This window comes from Canis lupus, chromosome 12, assembly GCF_003254725.2.
Source record: "Canis lupus dingo isolate Sandy chromosome 12, ASM325472v2, whole genome shotgun sequence".
In the NCBI taxonomy this organism is placed as follows: domain Eukaryota; kingdom Metazoa; phylum Chordata; class Mammalia; order Carnivora; family Canidae; genus Canis; species Canis lupus.
The window spans coordinates 63263650-63284817 of NC_064254.1; the positions used below are offsets into that span (position 1 = coordinate 63263650).

At 39.7% G+C, this 21168-nt stretch overlaps 1 pseudogene; it reads left to right on the forward strand.

Annotated features, from left to right (window-relative positions):
- LOC112658332 (40S ribosomal protein SA-like) overlaps window positions 1-21168 on the forward strand; it is a 146776-nt pseudogene that overhangs the window by 11344 nt on the left and 114264 nt on the right.

Consider the following 21168-nt stretch of genomic DNA (forward strand, 5'->3'; position numbering starts at 1 on the left):
CATTTAGATCTGAAAAATCTCTCCTAATTTGCCAAAAACTTTAACCTTATTAATCTGGAGGAAGCCTATGACCTAGCTGGATTTAGGTCTTTAGGAAAGATGTCTTTCCTTTTATTTGGAAAGATAGTTTAAGGTGTCTCAATCACCCACAAATGAGAGTACCTAGTGTAGTCACAGAAGTAACGTGTCACTTTGGGCAGCCTACACTGTTTCTGGATTGAAAGAATGGAGACAAGGGAAGATTTCACTAATTGATAAAAGTTCAAGTTCTTATAATAGAGTTTCACTTCAGGTTTCCTTCCCTTTTTCCTTTCTTTCCCATGCCAATGGGATGATACAGTCTGATCCTCTTTCTCCTGGTTATTATAATATCCCCAGTGCCTAGCTTTGTGCCCAGCACACAGTAGATAGTCAATAAATGTTTGTTGACTGAAAGAATGAAGAGATGAATAAAGACTAGCTCTCCACCAACTGCTCTTCTCCCCTCTGGCTGATAGAAGTATCAGGGGGCTGTGATTTTAATTTGGTTTGCCATTAACGTTCCAATGTTAACTTTACGTGCTCAGAAATATTGTCAATTCAATAAAATATAATCAAACGAGAGGGGAATAATTAGCTTTGTGAGTGCATTAAAAAAACTACTTTTAACGATGAACACATTCTTTTTCACAGAATGCACAACCAAATTAAGCATATCAACAAGACTACTGAGTTTGACTTAGGCAAAATCTCTACCTTTCAAGCATTATCAAGTTCTTTAGAGGCATTTGTGTCCACTCAACCTACTGATCATATTATTAAAAAGTTGGCAGGTTATTATGAAAAATATGCTCACAGGAATATTATAGAAAATAGATAAGAAAACACCAAAAACACATGGCACATTATCAGTACTCATAAATAATGTTAATTCGATTGATTAACCTGATTAAAAAAATACCACTTTGTTTTAATTTTTGTGTTTTAAAATTTTTGACAGAACAACCATCATTTCACATGTTTATTAATCATTTCTTTTGCTCTGAGCTATCGCCCTTGCCCTTCTTATTAAAATTGGGGTCTTTACATTCTTAATTGATCTACGAGAGCTCAATCTTTCATCCTAAAAATTGACAGTATTTTCCCTCTTTAACAATTGTCTTGGGGCACGTGGGTGGCTCAGTGTTTGAACATCTGCCTTTGGCTCAGGTCGTGATCCCGGGGTCCTGGGATCGAGTCCAGCATGGAGCTTGCTTCTCCCTCTGCCTATGTCTCTGCCTCTCTTTCTTTGTCTATCATGAATAAATAAATAAAATATTTTTTAAAAATGGTCTTTTAGCACTGTGTGTGTATATATGTGTGTGTTTGCCACAAAGATGAATATTATTCTATATTTCAAAAAGTTGAACACAATATTATAAAAATATTTAAAATTATGTTTAATTCTTTTATAATTTAAGTTTTTACATTCACATTTTTTATCTATCTAATTTGGGGATAAAGAATCATGCAGAGATCTAGCTTTATCATTTTCCAAATGGCTATCTAGGCATCCCCATTTTTTTCATTGTAAACCTGTTTTTTTCCCCACTGTCTGGAAAACCCAGCGTTATTGAAGTCACCCTGCCTAAACTTGTGATTATTTCTGAGTTCTTTCCATTGAGCTTTCTATTGTTGCAAACCACAATTACAGTTGGTTAATCCACACTTGCTATTTTCTTTCCCAGAATTTTCTTTGCTACTCTTGCATGTTTATTTTTCAGACAAACTTTACAGTCATTTTGCAAATTTCCCTGAACTTGTGACTTTGATTAGGGTTTTATGAGCATTTAACCCAATGCCTGACACATAGTAAGCCCATGGTAAGTGTGAGCTATCATAATCATTTTAATAAGAATTATGATTACCACATCAAATATAATGATAGATATGAAGAAAATTAATATTTTCGCAATACTGGGTCTTCTTATCCAAGGGAATATTTGGATAATTTCCACTTATATAAACTTAAAAAAAAATCTATCTCGATAGTTGAAATGTTTTTCTAGCCTACTCACTATTTACTCTAGTCCTTCTCTCTTGTGACAATTATTTTACACCTTCCTCATTCTCTTTAAATTTCCTGTTCTAGTGTCTATACATTTGTAGGGAAAGTTGATATGACCTGGCTACCATTTTCATCTTCCTCCAAATTATCAAGCCTACCTCCATTTGCATTCTTCTCTTCTTCACCCGAGTTACAAGTGATCCTCATGTTCCTAAATCCAACGGTCATTTTTATGCCTCATCTGACATGACTTGCTATTTCTTTCTTGAAATACTCTCTTCCTTCTGCTTCCCTAAGATGATTCTTGGATTTCGAATCCTTCTTGACTGCTCCTTCTAAGTCTCCCGGACTTTTAAATGTTCAAGTTCATCAGGAATTTCCTCTGGGCCTCATTCCTTTCTCTTCCCATTCTCTTTTAATGACTGTAACTACCCCGCCTTGACTTTAAATATCATCTGTATAACCAAAGACTTAAAACTTTATCTCTGGTCCATATCTCTATTTCTGTACTCCAGTGGGAGATACCTAGTTGCCTACTTGAAATCTCCATTTGGAAGTCTTGCTGGCATCTTATATTAGATGTAAAATTGAACCAAGCCATTCTCTTGCCCACTTCAGATCTGTACTTTCTCTAATCCTTCCCACCTGAGAATATGGCTTCTCCATCTACTTTATTGCCCATGACAAAATCTGGGTATAATCTAACCATCAATAGCTCATATTTAAGTCATGACCAAATCTATCCAGTAACTCATGAATCTTTTCACTAAATTTCATCTTCAACACCTCCACCTAATTCCTTTTTTTTTTTTTTTTAATTTATTCATTAGAGACACAGAGAGAGGCAGAGGCGGACTCCATGCAGAGAGTCTGATGTGGGACTGGATCCTTGGACTCCATGATCAAACCCTAGGTGGAAGGCAGGGGCTAAACCGCCGAGCCACCCAGGGATCCCACCTCCACCCAATTCCAAGGACCCCATCACTAACTTGGACTCTCCGACAGCTTCCTTTTTTATGCATATTTGCAGGTATCCTTCCAACCAAGCTGTTCTCTACCTGAAAATCAAAGTAATAGTTTAAAAATACAAACCTGAAATTATTACTGCTTTGCTTAAAGCTTTTTAGTGGCTCCTCATTATTCTCTTAAGAAAGTTACTAAACTCCCAAGGTCCAGTATGACCTGTTCTCAAACTCTTCTTCAGCAATTATTTCCTGTCAACCTTCCTTATGATTCTCTGCTGAGACTCCACTCTCTGAAAGGTGATAATCTTCTATCTTTCTCCTTTTTTTTTTTTGCTTGGCCAATTCCTACTCATTCTCAGGCTTCACTTTAAATTTACATCTTTAATAAAACAGACCTTGATCTGATGATTGTTCTAGTTATACAATTAATTACAGAGCCTACATATGTATATAAATGCTGGTCCTCACTTGGGAGCCCAAGAAGCTGTACTTCCATGGCTGGGAGATGTCAGGCTCTTGGACACATGACATTCTCACCACCTGTGCTCCTCAGACCTTTTCGACTGAAGGTTATTCTGCTGCTTCTCTTGTAAATAGCATAGTCATCCTGAGCTCTGCTCCCTGAGAGTGTCTGTCGCCTGTCCTCACTTTTGACCCTTGTCTCCTCTGTTCTTGGAAGAGGCCCTGATGTTAATGGCCACATAGGAGAAGGGCTGTGGCAAACCCGTTCCTGTGGCAAGTCCAGCATAGAGACCCACAGATTCCAGTATGCACCTTTATAAGAGAGGAAACAGCAACTCTGTCCTAAATGTACCAGCCAAGTGTGAGGTGCATGTGACTTCTGATCCACGAATGTGTGGAGGCAAGAGGGATGGTGTATTGCCTTGAGGGAATAAAGACATGGGGAGCACCTCTCATGCTGCCAAACAGACATTGCAGGCAGGAAAGTGGGGCCCATGAAGCCAGAACAAGAGGCCCATGAGCTCACATAGGGTCTGAAGGCAGCAGCCCACAGGCAAGGTCATCTGGGGATCTGAGTCTGGGTACCCCCAAGACAAGACCCAAGCTGCCAAGCCACCCACTGCTTCCTCCCTTCCTCAGAATCCAGGAGGGCATCCTGAACAGCATCCCCTAGAAGGTCTGGGGAGCTAGCTATGTGTTTATCTTGAGCGTTGTTAGGTTTTAGGCCTAGGCCTGATGTGAGCACCCACTGGCCACACAACATGAGTTGTGAAGGAAGCATCTGGGCCACCATCTGTGCCAGACCCCATGATGCAGCCATCAGTGGCCCTGTGGTGTGCTAGCATGTCAACGGAAAAGTCTGCCTATCAACCAGCGAGAAAGCAGGTGAGCACTGGAGAGCCCCACGTCCCAGGAAACCTGTGTCATCTCATGGACTCTGCAGAATCATTAGGCCCCTTTCCACAAGCTCCACACCCTGAGCTTCACTCAGCTGCTGCCTCCGGTCAGCACTGCTTCTTCCACCCAGAAATTCACAGGAGCTTTAGCTGGTGGTTCACCTGCCATATCTAATTTGTTTTGGTTTTTTAACTGGGTGCATCTTCTTAAAGAGCTTTTCAATTGTTCTGGCATTAAAATCCAAGAGCTAAAATAAATAAATAAATTAATTAATTAATTAATTAATTAATTTACATCTTTAGGGAGGCCTTTGTTGACCCTTAAATACAGTCTCCCAATATTGTGTGTACTTATGGCACTCAATACTTTCTCTCTGTTACAGTAGTTATCATATAATTCTTTTTATTAATGATCTATGTTTATTATTAGGTTGTATTCTACTTGATGTCAGGGACTATATAATTTTTTAAAGCTTTTTATTTTATGATAATAGTAGAGTCCTATGTAGTTGTAAGACACAGCACAGAGAGTTCTTGATTTCTTCCAATGGCAACAACTTAAAAAACCAGAGTATAAGATCATAACCAGGAAATTGGCATCAACAGAACCTGCCAATAGAACTCTGAAGAGTTCACCAGTTTTACGTATGCTAATCTGTGTGTGTGTGTCTCTCTGTGTATTACTTGCAATTTTATCACACAGAGATTTGTGTGACCACCACAGCAGTCAAGATACAAAACAGTTCTATTAGAAGGATATTTCGTTATAGCCATCCCATCCCTCCCTATGAATTCTTAAATTGCAACATGTCTAGGACTTAAGATAGAACTTCGTATATAATAGGTATTAAAAGAACATCTGTTAAATGAACAAAATAAATTACATAATTTATCGAAGTTGAAATTCATTAAAAGAACAATTAACCACAACCAAAAAAGATTTATCCTAGAAATTTGTAGGAGGAAAATCTACCAAAATTATTTCCTATAAAAATACTTTTAAAAAAGAAGAGTTAATAGACAAAAAATTATTTAAAATTTGTGTCAATTTCAAAATAAACATTTTTTCAAAATATAGTTATTCTTACTTAATCTGATAAAGGAACCCACTTTAAAATGAAAGCAAGTATTAATACCATGGTAAAACATGTTAGTCCCTTTGAACAGGAATGTTTGCTGTCACTATTATTATCCTTTGTTATTTTAGAATCTGGCCAATGTAATAAGATATGAAAAAAAATTTAAAAGTTGATATGAAGAAATTATCAATGCCCTCCAGATAAAGACCACCAGGAACACACCTGTTATTAAATAATTTGGGCTTATCACTCCTTGCAGGGAGAGAGAGGCCTTGCTGGAGAATGAAGTGAATGGTGAATCATGGGGTGTCTCACTAACAAGGTATTGGAAAGGACATAAGTAACTTGGCTTGTGTCAAGTCTTTGGGGTGGGCTTAAAGAAGTAGGACTTCTCTCTGGACAGGATGTGGTTATTAAATGGAGATAAATATGTCAATAAATCTTTTCTAGAGGTATGGGAGACTGCACAAGGCTAAATCTGTAACTGGTAAATCAACAATCACACATATTAGTCAAAACAGGGATCTATTTGGTATTTTGTGGTTTGGACATTGTTCATGTTTTGTCTGTCCTCAGACATGATTACACAGTGGTCTTGTTTTTGTCTGGATTGATTATGGTCACAGTATGGCCTTGTCTGATGCTAATGTTCTGTGAAATAGTATATATTTAATGGAAGAACATGAAGGCCTGACTAGTAATACCAGACCAGCTCCTGTATGTTAGGGATTGCTTTTTTTTTTTTCTCAAGACAATTATCATTATTTGCAAACCATATTAATATATTTACACAACCACTGTAATAGGGAATGAACTTAATATTTATCAAGAGCATATTATTCAGTAATATTTGTATAAAAGACAAAGACAAGGGGATCCCTGGGTGGCTCAGTGGTTTAGCTCCTGCCTTCGGCCCAGGGCATGATCCTGGAGTCCCGGGATCGAGTCCCACATTAGGCTTCCTGCATGGAGCCTGCTTCTCCCTCTGCCTGTGTCTCTGCCTCTCTCTCTCTCTCTCTCTCTGTGTCCCTCATGCATAAATAATAAAATCTTTAAAAAAAAAAAGACAAGCTATTCATATCATCTATATCAGCAATGGGTTGCTTTAAAATAAAAAATAGACTTTTTCCACAATAGAAAACAAATATATAAACTAAGATTAAACTTAGTAAGGTATGTGAAAGAATTTAGATAGAAAAAAAATTTAACTGACACATAGAAGATGACTCATTTAGAAGTGTTCTTAATAAACATGGTACACATCTTTTTGTATATTTTGTAACATGCACCTATTTCAGGCAGCTACTTTCCCATGTATCAGAATGTCTTATTCTAAAAGGAAAGCTATAATACCAAGAGTTCTTTCCTAAGTGTATTTGGGGGGCTGGTCTACCAAATGAAAGGAACAGGAAAAAACAGGTGAGATACTGTAAATCTTTGTGAGCAAGTATTTTCTAAGAAATCAATTCTAAGGTTAACTTAAGAATTTACCTTCTAAACATTTATAGCTTATCAATGGGAATTGGCAAGGGTTACAAACAAAGCAACTCATTATCTTATCAAATCATAGTATTTTAATGGTTTAGTGATAGATTTTTTTATTAATAAGATATTAATAAAAGGAAGTAAAGTGAGAAGTGATGCAAAAACCCAAAATTATTTTGTCATGTGATGACATAAGGTTCTTCCCTTGTTCTATGAGAGGTAGCAGTTGTGGAGGAAAGAGCACAATTATGGAAATTAGAGATTTGGCTATATATTCCTTCTCTTCAATTTACTGGGCTATGGAAATTTGAGCATGTTATTTAAATTCTCTGAGTTTCAGTTTCTTCATCTGAAAATGGGGCATATGTCCAAACACTTGGCACTTTATAATGATCATATGAGACAATATATTAAAAATAACTACCTTACTGCTTGACACAAAGCAACTCTCAGGAAAGAAAATTCTGATACCCTACATACACTTTCCCCTCCTGTTTTCTCCTGAGATCAACTTAGAAGAGGAATTTCGATTACAGTTCTGAGCAGATATCTGACATTAAACATTGTGAACCCTAATGCCTAGCTCTGAACTCAGTTACTCAATTCAGGAACTGTGCCTGATGGTAAATGTAAGCGAATTTGAAAAGACATCCAGACAACCATTTTAAAGGAGTTCAGATCACCAATTCCAATGTGCGTGCCCCTGTGTGTATAGGGAGAGTCTCAACACAACACCAAGTAATTCTCTGGCACCAGATGCTAATCACAAGCCCAGATGGTCACCTGTATATCTCACCGATTGGCTTATATATCAGAAGTTCCCACAACCTTCCCCTCGGGTTCAATTAATTTGCAAGAGCAGCTCACAGAACTCAGGAAAACATTTTACTTACTGAATTACAGGGCTCTATAATAGAAGGATATAACTCAGGAATAGCCTGATGGAAGAGATTCATGGGGGAAAGTATGGGAAAAGGGCACAGAGCTTCCATGCCCTCTTCAGCATGTCACTCTCTTCATAGCTTCTTGTGTTCATTAACCCAGAAACTCTCTGAACCGCCTCCTCTTTCAGGTTTTTATAGAGGCTTCGTTACACGGTCAATGTTGATTAAATCACTGGCCATTGGCGAGTTCATTCAACCTGCAGCCCTTCTCCCCTCTCTGACAGTCAATGGGGATGGGGCTGAAAGTTTCAACCCTCTAATCATGATTGGTTCTCCTGCAACCAACCAGTCCTCATCTTTAGGTGCCCTCCAAAAGTCACTTCATTAACATGAACTCAGTTGTGGTAGAAAGGGGGCTGTTGGGAACAACAAGACACCCATTTCACCTTGTGGTTCTGAAGCGTTTTCAGAAACTGAGGACAAGTTTGTCCATATGTTATAATAAAAGATGCTCCCTTGCTCTTATTGCTCAGAAATTGGCAAAAGGAAGCTAAGCTAGGATGTGTGGATGAAAATTGAATATACACAAGAAATATATTTTGGTCACCTGAATAACCAAATATATAGTTCTTATAGGTCACAATATCGCACACTTTTTCCGAAGTTCTTTGATGTTAGGCCATTCTTTTTTTTTTTTTTTTTTTTTTTTTTTTTTTTTTTTTTTGATGTTAGGCCATTCTAAGACTTTCTGCTCCTCCTGGTAAAAAGATATCTTCCTACCTCTGGCCCACTAGCAGTACAATTAAAATGCCAGTTGACAATCACAGGTGTTGGAAAACAAACCCCCCAGTGTTTCTTCATTAAAATGCTAGAACAGAAATGTGACTCTTAATATTTTTTAACTGGCTTTCACTAGACACCTGATGGAACATCAACAGAGAATTGTCTCCCTTGATTATCTCGTGAAACTCCTGGGATCGTCCATCAAACTCTGGATTTTGCCTCAGAGGGGAAAGGTTTCCTCAGAGTCAGGGAGGATTCCCACCTGTGGGAATAGACTGTGGCTCTGAAACAGGCTGTCAAAGACAGACTCGAAGCTGTTACTTGAGCCTTCTGACTCTAGTCCCCTTCTCTGTCTGGTGACTTGCTGCCTCTACTTGAGATTGCTTTTTCCTCCGGGGTAACCTTGTCTGGTGTTGACTGAGTGGAGCCTTTGCTTATCTCTGCACTTCTCCAAAGTTGAAGATCAGAGACATTTACAAACCTGACTGGGAATGAACTTGGAACCACCAAGCTCAAGGCTCATGTGAGCCAAATCATTATTTAATCAAGTTGGTGGATGTGGAAGAAAAGAGCAAAACCACTTAAGTATGGACGATAATAGTTCCTGACTTCACCTCTGCTTGTGAGAAATAATCACTCTTCTCAGTGACACATACAGTAAGTCAGAAGATTGCCATTTACTGCTCTTGCTTTTAGTGTATTTCTCATCATTATATATGGCATTCCATCTATCAGAAAAATCTTAGATTTCATTGACATAGGTTATAAATTCATCTTGGAAAAAAGGTGATTTTTTCTGGCATGGAAATATAATATATGGGCATATACAACTCAGTTCTGTCTTAATTATAATATAGAGTATCTCATAACTTATTTGTGTTTTCATCTTATCTACACTTTTTTTAATGTCCAAAAAATCTGATACATAGCTTTCCTCCTATTTGATCTTTTTAGTTGAGATTTTTTAATTTTATTTTTTTATTTAAGATTTTTACTTATTTTATTTAAAGATTTTATTTATTTATTCATGAAAGACACACACACAGAGAGGCAGAGATATAGGCAGAGAAGCAGGTTCTATGCAGGAAGCCCGATGTGGGACCTGATCCTGTCATTCCAGGATCACACCCTGAGCCAAAGGCAGATGCTCAACCTCTGAGCCACCCAGGCATCCTGAATTTTTTTTTTAATTAATGAACTATTTTTGTCCATCTCTTCTTAAATATTACTGAATTTTCCTTGAAGATATTAATTATGTATTGAAAGAGAAATAAATACACAGGAGGAAAAGGATTTTTTAATTGTCAGTATTTGAGTATTGTAAAATCATTACTGATTGGCCTACATGAATATTAAACTTTTCGGTCCTAAAAAAGTCTATACTGTTAATATAGCTTTCATTGCAGTTTCTTTGCTAAGCATTTTATAGATACTATTTCAGTTATCCTCATATCACCCTCGACAAGGTAGATAATATACTTTAGCTGTTTTTAAAATATATGATGCACTTGAAACATTTAAAAAGCGAAATAAATTTCTCAATGTTACACAGCTAATTAGCGACAGCTAGGATCCAAAATTATATAATAATTCACTTTTAACATAACGAGGTAAACTTTTTCCCTCCTAGGATGTGATGATAAATCTACCAAGTTTACATAATTAACAAATTAATCAACTACACACAAATATAGCGGATATAAACTCCCATATACTCAGGTGTGCAAGAACAGCATGTTCCCTAAGGATTAAAGCAGCATAATTTCTGATTGTTAGCCCTGTTATTCTCATTCTTTCTAGGATCCTCATCTACCCTAAGAACACATCCCACACAATCCAGGGACCTAACATGATACCATGAGTGGAGGGGCTTTTTGTAAGACTGTCCCTGGCCAGTCAGCCTAGGTATACCTTGCAACTATTCCTCTTTGAGGGATACCCATACATCTTGGAATTGCTGTCTTCTAGGCAGGAGCTGGATCCATTCTATTCCCTGATCCTCAGAAATCTCTCTGTACTCTCCACATTCTATGCCTCATCTTTTTTTTTTTTTTTTTTTTTTCCAGCTAGGCACAGTGAAAAAGGGATCTGGCAATCATCTGCTTTCTCCACTTGTTCAGTTGTTTTGTCTATACCTGGGAATCCCATTCTTCATTTACCATAACAGACTTTCTCCATTCAGTAAGAGTTTAGGCCTTTGTAAAATAAAACCACAATGACTGATGGTCTCTATTTCTCCTTCATACCTGGCCTCCACCTTTCCCTGAGGCAGTGATGTTTGGAGCCAGCTGCCATCTTGAATGGGGGAAAATGAGGAGTGCAGAAGTACAGGAGAAAATATAAGTTAATGTTTCAAAATTTAATCACAACCCACAAATATTTAGGAACTATGAGAATTTTCTTAAGTCTGAAGGGGCATAGGAGTGGGGTACAGGATGCCAAATAAGTAAAATAAATTGTCACAATCCCTAGGCACTCTCATTCTATTAATAATTGGAATATAAAAAAACCTATTATCTATAAACTATCAGAGAACAACAATGCAAATTTTGCAATAGGAAATTAGAGAGTAGAGAACTGAGGAAGAGCTTAAAAACAGAAATATCAAAGCATTTTAATAATACCCACTATCAAATTAATTAGATATTACCAATGGAATTCAAAAATATTTACTAAGCAACTACTATGTACTAAGCACTCTACTAGGCACCAGGAATACAAAAAAGGAACATAATTTTATATTCTAAGTCAGGGTGGGGCACAGAAGATGGGGAGGAAAAGAGGGAGAGGCATTGGAAAATACTTTTTAAAGGTTGTGACTTTGAGCTGGGTATTAAAGAGTAGAATTTTTGCAATGGAATTATGATTAGAGAAAACACAATATGCAAAGTCAATGATAGAATTGATCCTGCTTCAAGCTCTTCCTTTCCCCCAAGCTTAGGAGTGGGTTTTGCTAGGAAAAAAAAAAAAAACAGCATGAGGAAAGTGGGGAGTCTTTTTTATCATATACACTTTAGTTAGAGACCTCCTTACAGGACATGAAGGAGAGGGAAGGCATTAGTTTGGATTCCCTTATATAGATTGAGGAAGAGAGCTGAAGCAAACTATAGCTCAAAAAATGGTCTGCACTATGACTAGTAAAATAAACAAAAGGCCTAAGGTCAAAATTGTATAATGCCTCTTCACTCAGGCCCATATGTTCCCAGACAGTACCATTGACAAAATGATATAACAGTAATTCTGCAAAGGTCTTATGTTCTAAAAATGACACCACCGAGTATTCCAGCAACTTGCCTGGGTTTACAAATTCTGAACAACTCATGCCAAGACCATTTTTGACTAATTCCAGCCCTCAAGTCCTGTTAGTACCATACCCTAATTTCTTCTTCTTTTGACTCAACCAATGGTTCCTCTACCTTATATTGTCTCTTGTTCTTGTAGGCTAAATCAAGCTAAATTTTTTTTTCTTTTACTACAGGTGTGCTCCTGGTGGTCTCTGGACAGAGTTTGGCAAACCAAGATTATCAGAAACCTTGCTGCTGTAGAGACAGACTTCTACAGAGAGCCATACTTGAAAGCCCTTGAGCCTCCACTTCTTTGAAGCCAATCTGTCTGTAATGAAAAGCCAGGTCTCACTACCAATGTGAGCTCCAAATATTTTGTTGAGTTCTTTGGCATGGGTCTTATTTCATCTCATGGATAACATTACAGGACTTTTTAGTTATTTGGTTATATATGTCCTCATTCTCTTGAAGCCATCCCAAATTATCGATCTGCTGTTCCTCTGCTGTTTGTCTATTTACAATCCTGTGGTACATCTAAGAGAGTCACAGGACAGGTCAGAGAGACTTAGGTCCAATGAATTTGCATTGCAGTTTGTTGTTTGATGATCAAATATCACATTTTATGAAAGTTCTTTGACCCCTATAAACAACAGTGCTTGTGTCCTTTTGGGGGGATGAACATGTGTTGAATCATTTGGTATGGTAGTTCCTGTGTTGTAAAATTTAATACTCTAAAGATCACACATTTTGTGCCTGCAACATGGATAAACACTAAGACGAGAATCACTATAAAAGTTTGAGATAGGTTTCATATGTCTCATAAACAATTTGGATTTCTTTCTTTCTCCAGAGAAAGCCAGCCACCATGTCTTAAAGATACTCAAGCAGCCCTGTGGAGGCCCACTGCACAAGGAACAGAGACTTTCTGACAAGAACCAGCAAGAACTTGCCGGTCACGTGAGTGGCCACCTTGGAAGTGGATCCTCCAGCCCCAGTCAAACCTTTAGGTAACTGCAGCCTCCATGGAAACACCAACCAGAACAGCCTAGCTAAGCCACTCCCAAATTCCTGACCCACAGAATGCTGTGCAAGAAAACAAGGATTTATTTTCCTGTGTTAAACCATTAAGCTTGGGACAATTTGTTAGACAGCAATAGATAAATAATATACCAGGTAACTAATACTAAGATCATTACTGTGATAGCTAATGTTAAGTGGCCTTTCATTTAATTTGGATAGGGAGGGTTTATCCCTGCCTGTGACTATAGGATTGCTCCCATATTTGCTAATTATTAAGAGCAACAGTTTTGGAAGTACCATAACCACTGGACAAGACTATCTACTAATAATTTAGACTCCTGAACCAGCAGAAAACTAAAAACACTGCCTCTTACTGAGATATTTTACTATTACTTATGGAAGACTACATTTCTAATTATCTCTGGGGCCTTTAAGTAATTTTAAAGAAGAAACAGGAAACTCTGCAGATAATAAGTTGGTTCATGGCCTCTAGGACGGCCCCTAACGATCTGTGCCTCCTTATATTTGTGCCATTATGTAATTGCCTCCATTTGAGTACAGACTATATCTAGTAACTTGCTTCTAAGTGGTAAAATATAACAAAAGAGATGGCCTGTCATTTCTAAGATTAGAATACACAAAGTACTTGGCTTCCATCTTGCTTGCTCTTTCTCTGTCTTTCTGGCCTATTCTGAGGGAGGATAGCTGCCATGTTGTAAACTGTCCAGTAGAGAGGCTCGCTTATTGAGAAAATGGTATCTCCAGCCAAGAGCCAGCAAGTACTTAAGTCATCAGTCCAGTAGCCTATAAGAAGCTGGATGCTGCCATTGAGTGAACTCAGAGGGGATCCTTCCCCAACTGAGCTCCAGCCAATATTTAGCCTCTAGCCCTTTGAGAGGCCTTGAGCCAGAGGTATCCAGCTAGGCCATGCCCAGATTCCTGAACCATAGAAACCATAAGATAAATAAATGTTTGTTGTCCTAAGCCATAAAGTTTTGGGATAACTTATTATACAGCCATAGATAACTATGTTGAACAGTTAGATAAAATAAGACCAACCTGTTCTGGTTTATTTTTATAATAATTTTTATTAATTAATACATTCTCATAGAGCAACATGAGAATAGAGGTTCTGTCTCCTGTTGAGGTTTTACACATAATCAATTTTATAGGGATTCAGTCACTAATTATCCTGGGAGTAGAGGTGTTTTATGGACAATGGGCACATTGAAAAGTCATTAACTCATAAAGTACGTTATAAATGTCACCATTTGACAAGGACATTTAAACCTATATGAAAAAAGTCCTCCTATTTTTCTGTTGGCAGAAAATGAGTTTTTTCTGTCAACAAAATGTTTTTTCTTTCTAACCTGGATCCTATTCATAGTAACATTTTGACAAACTTCTTATTTGATTTGTCAGGCTTTTGTTTCCCTGATCACGCATTTGATAAGAGAACGACTGTGATCATTTTGGAATAATTAAAATCTGGAGAATCCCAAGCAAATTTAATTTTTGTTATCATCTTTCATTTTATAAAGCAAAGAAGCAAACATTGGTATATAGACATCATTAACTGTTATTCTTTGGAGCTCAAATTTGGTAAAGACAAAGTCAAGAAGAACGGTCTTCAAAACACAAGATGTGTTATTAAGGAGTTATGTCTCAAAAAGACACGGTTCAGTTTGACTTCCAAAAGATTCATTCAAATATTTAAGAGACAGATTTATGTTATTCAAACACTTGAGGAATGTCAAAAAAGAGAGAGTGTGCTTCCTATATAAACGTATAGAATAATTGAGAGCGAACTGAGCAGATGCAGGAGCACCTTGATGGCAACAGAAATGAGGGGTTCAGAGAGCAGGGCAAGGGGTTCTCTGAGAGTAAGAGAATGAAGAAGGACCTCCAGAAAAAGAATTTTCTTAAGATTTTATTTATTTATTCATGAGAGACACAGAGAAAGAGGCAGAGACATAGGCAGAGGGAGAAGCAGGCTCCATGCAGGATCCCAGGATCATGCCCTGGGCTGAAGGCAGATGCTCAACCACTGAGCCACTCAAGTGCCCAGGAACCTCCAGAAAATTTTTACTTGAGGTTCCTTTTTATTTTTTTAAGATTTATTTAGTTATTTGACAGAGAGAGAGAGAGAGCGCGCGCACAAGTAGGCAGAGCAGCAGGCAGAGAAAGAGGGAGAAGCAGACTCCCCACCGAGCAGGGAGCCCGATGTGGGGCTCCATCCAGGACTCTGGGATCATGACCTGAGCCGAAGTCAGAGGCTTAGCCGATTGAGTCACCCAGGAGCCCCAAGGGCCCCGAGGAGCCCAATTCTAATCAACTATGTGCTCCACCAGATTTTGTGCCTGCTGAATAATTGGCAATGGAACCAGCTCTGATAGTCCTGAGATGGATACTGTTTCCACTTGAGATCCATCTGTCTTCCCTTTTAAAATCAATGTTAAATTCCAGCACCAGTGACCAAATCTGAGGTTCCAGCTCTTTATTACAGAACCAGATGAAGGGAGAGGGTTCCCTCGAGCCATCTTTTCTGATCTTAAAGCCATTCCCTTGGCTTGCAATCTCGAATGGGCCATGGATGGCTTCCACAGAAACTAGGGAAACCAGCTAAATAACAAGATAGCTACGTAAAGTTTTTTTTTTTTTTTGTATGCCAGTTATTTTAATTTAGAAAACAATCTGCTGCGGTCACACCTTTGCATCTGCTTTTAAGAAATTCCTAGAATCTCCGTGTGTGTCCCGACTAATCTACAAGAGCCAACATACACGGGAAACTCAACACTGTGGGGGAGAGGGGGGAAGAGAGAGGAGACAGAGACAGAGACAGAGACAAAGAGTTTAGAGAGCACATGAATAATCATTTCAAAGGATTGCTTGGGTATTGGGAAGGTGGAGTCTAAGGGATTAACATGGCAGAGAAATAAAAGGTTATTTCCGGTCGTTTGGTTTTTAAGACCTAATAATGGTCAATATCCAACCAACGTGGGAAAAAATGCACAAGAAATGATGCATATCAGGTACCCAACTCCCTTACACACCCAAAACTCAGCTGTGGTCTTTCTTCTCTCTCTTCCTGTCCCTAAAACCCCAAGGCAAGGAATCAAGGCCTCTAGACACTGCCGGATGAGTCAAGGTCCCACGGCCCAGACAAGCTAAGCACTGCCTCTGTCACCACACAGACATAAAGGCATTCGAGAAACCACAGCCCTCTGGTTTTGTGGCTCCTGCCTTCTCAATCAAATCGACGCACAGCATGTGTGCAGAGTTCACCCACAACACACAAGCACCGTGAAACACCTGGGGGGATGTTGGTGGGCAGCAGTGTCCAGGAGCTGTGATTCACCGGCAGGAGGAAGGCCTCCAGAGGGCGGCCGGGCAGAGTCCGGTCCAGGGAAAAATCACTTTGGCTCTTCCAGGAAGCCATCTAATTATGTTACTGTAATCCTCAGGCTTGAATTTTTCAGCCTCCTCAACACGGACTCACAGACTTCACTGATTATGTAATTACGGAAAACTTCACAACAAACATGAAGATTCCTTCTGGAGGCCACATTGAGGATGGGGGTGTGCATTTGAGCGTGGGAGGGGAGCACACGGCTCACAAAGGGAAGAGCAAAGAGATTTATTGAACTTAAAAGGCCGCTGTTTGAAAGAGGCCTCTCTACCAGACCTCCCTTTTCGTGTGTGCACATTTTTTGCACCTGCAACTGTTTGTGGGCTGGAAAGCAATAGCCCTCCCCCCACCCCCCCAACCCCCTTCTCCCAAGAGACCATGCTTTAATGCCTTGGCCCCAAATGTGTCATTTTCCTGGGGGGGGGGTTAAAAATCAAAAGAAACTAAGTTTTTAGAACTTTGCTGTAAAGAAACTAATAGTTCTGTAAAGGATTGGAGCCACATTTGCAGGTTAGGGCACAGTTGCTAGAGATATGTCAGAAGGGAAAACATTCCTCTTCACTTACCTTCCTAACTTGCCCAAATCCTTCATCGCACTGGGTTCTGTGTGACATCTGCAGCACCCATTCTGGGGGTGGCCGAGGCAAGCGTGGGGCTCGGGGGCGTGGGGCTGCACTCAGACCACAGTGTTCCAAGCCCAGCTTCCAAATGGACCTTCCTGATTCTTCACACACAGGATGTTACGTAGATGATTTCCACTGGAACAAGCCTTTGATACCAGAGGCGAATTGTGGCATCTTAATTACGATGCTCATGAATGGAGTGCTGACAAATGATCCGGCTATAGGTGGTGGGTGTTTAGGTGGTGGGTGGAGCTCGGGTTAGAGCTAGGATCAAAACTTCATTTTGGCCATTGATCCGCTTCCTCTCTCCCCCACCACCCACCTCATGTGTGGAGATGAAAGTTGAGAGCTGAGAGCCTCTTTTAAACCATTATGAACTGTTTTATTCAAAGCAGCATCTGTGAATTTTTATAAGACTGGCCAAGATTTGCCAAATTATTCCTCCAGGGAATAGAAAGTTTAAAATCTTGGGTCCTAATTGAAGGAAAAGTATTACATTCACATGAGGTGGAACGGATTGCTGATAGAGGGAAGATACAACAAAGCCCCTCACTCAGCATATATAATAGTAGCACAAAGGATGAATATGAATGAACATGTTAGAGTAACAGATGAAGACCAAATAAGCTTAGTTCTCCTTGGTTTAACTTGGAAGACATTAAGGATTTTCTATATGGTATAAACCTTGATGAATGTTGATGATATGGGGGGCGGGTTCTCCTATATTTTATAAGATGCCAGTGTGCCGTGTGGTCAGGGAGCTAGAGATTTTTAGAAAGGGGATATATTTAATTGCCTCAAAGAGGGGGAAATAATCATCCCAGCTACATAGTGATAGTTTTTTCTTTTCATCCTCTTGACCCATCATATATTAACATTTTTGAAGTAGGTCGGCTTGGGATTCCTATAAAGCAAAACCCATGATGGTCTTCAGTTCAGTTGTCCCAAAGGGAAAATGCGAGAGAAGGCTGAAGGAGTTCACTGTCACTGAGGTGCATTTATGTCATATTTATTTTTATATTACTGAGTTACCTTTTTACAGACAAAATGATGGCATGGAATGGGGTGGGAGTGGTTAAAGGGAAACACGAGAAGCCCTGGGGTATCAAGACTACACGATAAGAGTCAAGGGATAATAGAAGAAGGAAGAAAGAATCCAAGAAGGAAGAAAGTTAACTCAGGAGCAAATAGAAAATTACTTTGGGCTCCTTGGTGGAGAAAATGAGAGGTTTCACTTAAATACATGCTGCCCTGACTTCACTGGCATCAAAAGGGCCAGTCGGAAAGCCTGTCTAGGAAATTAAGAGAGGAGCTTTAGCGCCCAAGTGAGCAAGGGTCAGCATTCAAGGAGGCTTCTGTCCACACAAATGGCTTCCCCAAGAAAGTCTTAGTTTAGGTTTCTGCTCTCAAATAAAATGATGCTTTCTTTGATGGGCTCATTTGCATGAGAGCGAAATGATCAGGTGAAAATCCTGTGCCAAGGGCAGAACAGGGTCCATGGGAGGAAACTTTTAGAGGATCTTCCCTATCAACACACGTAAGAGCTAGAGATTCATATTCAAAAATCTCTGTATTCCACCACCATTTAGATTCCAAATACACAGATTTAGGTGTCTGTGGGGAATTTTATCTGGTAGTGGAATCTGAACACATGTCTTAAATTTGCAAAGCTTGTTCTAAGGATGAATTTCTTCCTCCTTGACTTTGTACGAAATGCTACAGGTTCGGAAAAAAAAGGCAGTGGAATGAACCCCTGATGTCTCCAAAACAGTTTTAATTTCAGTTTCATTTGGAGGAGAAAAAAGAATTTTTTTTTTCCTATTTGATTTTTTTTGATTTGCACTCCTTGAGAAAGTGCATCATTGAACTTTATCTTCTTCAGCATTTGTATTAAATACCCCGCCCTGCCCATTTGGGGACATCTTTCTTCCAATGAAAGGGCACTCCCTGGGTTCTCCAGAGGAGCCCTGTGGGGCCAGGGCGGGGACTGGCGGGGGGGGTGTGGCACCACATGCAGAGGCCCTGGAAAGTTCTGTCCCTCGTGTGGCAGACACGGGGCGGGGGGTGGTCCCTGAGCACCAGCCACAAGTTCTCCAAATACAGCGCCTTCTCCAAGTCCAAGACACGGAAACAGAACTGACCCTTTTTTACTTCCCATTCACCAGATAAAGTATAGCAAGGGCTTAAATTTGCTCGCTTTCCCAACAAAGCATAAAACGGAAGAACAACAACAACAACAAAAGATGGTGATGAAGATATAGTAGAAGGTCAGGCAGGTCAGAAGGTCAGTAGACACCACTAACCTAGTTGTCTTTTAGTTTTTAAATTTGGTAGTTGACACACAATGTCACATTAGTTGCAGGTGTACCACATGGCGATTCAACTTTTCTCAAAGTTAGGCTGTGCTCACCACAAGTGTAACTCCCATCTGTCACCATAAAACACTATTACAACATCATTGACTGTAGTCCCTGGGCTGTACCTTTTAATCCCATGACTTATGCATTCCCAACCTAGAAGCCTGTATCTCCCACCCCTGTTCACCCATTCTGCCCATTACCCCACCCCCTTCCTTCTGGTAGCCACCAGTTTGGTCTCTGGCTTTATTTATTTACTTTTTAATTTTTAAATATTTTATTTATTCATTCCTCCTTTGCAGGGATCCTGATGTGAGACTTGATCCCGGGACTCCGGGATGACGCCCTGAGCCAAAGGCAGATGCTCAACCGCTGAGCGACCCAGGTGCCCCTTGGTCTCTGTATTTATAGAACCATTGACCTGTGTTTGAATTGTACCCTTTCAGGTGGGTTCATCTCTTTCTCTTTTTATTCTAGTACCCGAGGGCTGCGGGGTTTTAAAAATTACATTGATTGATTGATTGACTGAAGTATTACTGGGCTTCCTCCAATCTCATTCAGGAAAGTGGAATCCCTTACGGTAGTGTGCCCCTTCTGAAGAATGGCCCGGCTTATGGACACTCTGTGTCATGACCCAGAGGTGATTAGCAACTCTCCGCTAGCCCCACCTAACAGATTATCTGTCTGCAGTTGGGAAATTCCACTAGCCACTTCCTGAACACAAACTTTCTACTCTACGGCTATAGATGATGGCTATGGAGTGCCCAGGCAACTCTAGAAGCCAAGCTGTGGAGAAACACCTAAGCCTCTTTGCCCAGCATCACTCCCTTGAGTCCTTCTCTGTCCTAATCTAGCCCCTGCCCACTTCACGGATTCTCCAGGGTTTCCCCTGATTTACAAGGAACAGCTGTTTCTCCTTTATAGGAGAAAGTCAACTAGACATTTCCTCAACTACTGCCAGTAAGTAATTACAAAATAAAAAGTAAGTCATTGTGGATATACAATTCAGATTTTGTCGGGCTGTTCACAGTGTTTATTGAGCGACCAATGTATACAGGGAGAACGTGGCAGGAAATGCTTTTGGGGGATTATGACACGACGGTAAGAGCCACCGACCGAGTAGATGCCTTGCTGCAACACTCAGGAAAAGAAAATTTATGCAGATTTCAGAAAGTACTCCTTTAGGGTCTAACACATAGAAACATACAGACCTACAGGCTAATACATTTGGTCTAATGTTATAGTCTAATACGACACCTAGATAACAAAGGAAAGCTTCTCTAAAACTCGCCTTATTCTAACGTATCGCAAGTCAGTGTATATCCCAGGATGTCACAGTTCAGTGAAGTGTTCTTTTATTTTACCTCTACATATATCAACATAAAAAGTAAAATAAACACCTATATGTTTGTCACCAAAGCTAAACTCTTAAAAACTTGGCACATTAGGGACGCCTGGGTGGCTCAGTGGTTGAGCATCTGTTTTTGGCCCAGGGTGTGATCCCAGGTCCTGGGATCGAGTCCCATATCAGGCTCCCTGCGGGGACCCTGCTTCTCCCTCTGCCTGTCTCTGCCTCTCTCTCTGTGTCTCTCATGAATAAATAAATAAAATCTTAAAAAAAAAAACTTGGTACACTAAATACATGACTTTTTAAAATATGATGCTTCTCTGTCACATTAATAAAAATACACTCGAGGGGACACTTAAATCATATTAGTTTGTCATCTGTTTGTTTCTGAATCAGAAAGAATGGTAATGAATGAAATCTAAAGAGCAGCCTAACACTCTTTTGGACTGGGGGGTGATCCGCAGACAGATGCAGCAGGAGGATTTGCAGCCCAAATTGTTCAGGCAGGCAACCAAGATAAAGGAGAGAAAGTGCTGGAGCTCGTTGG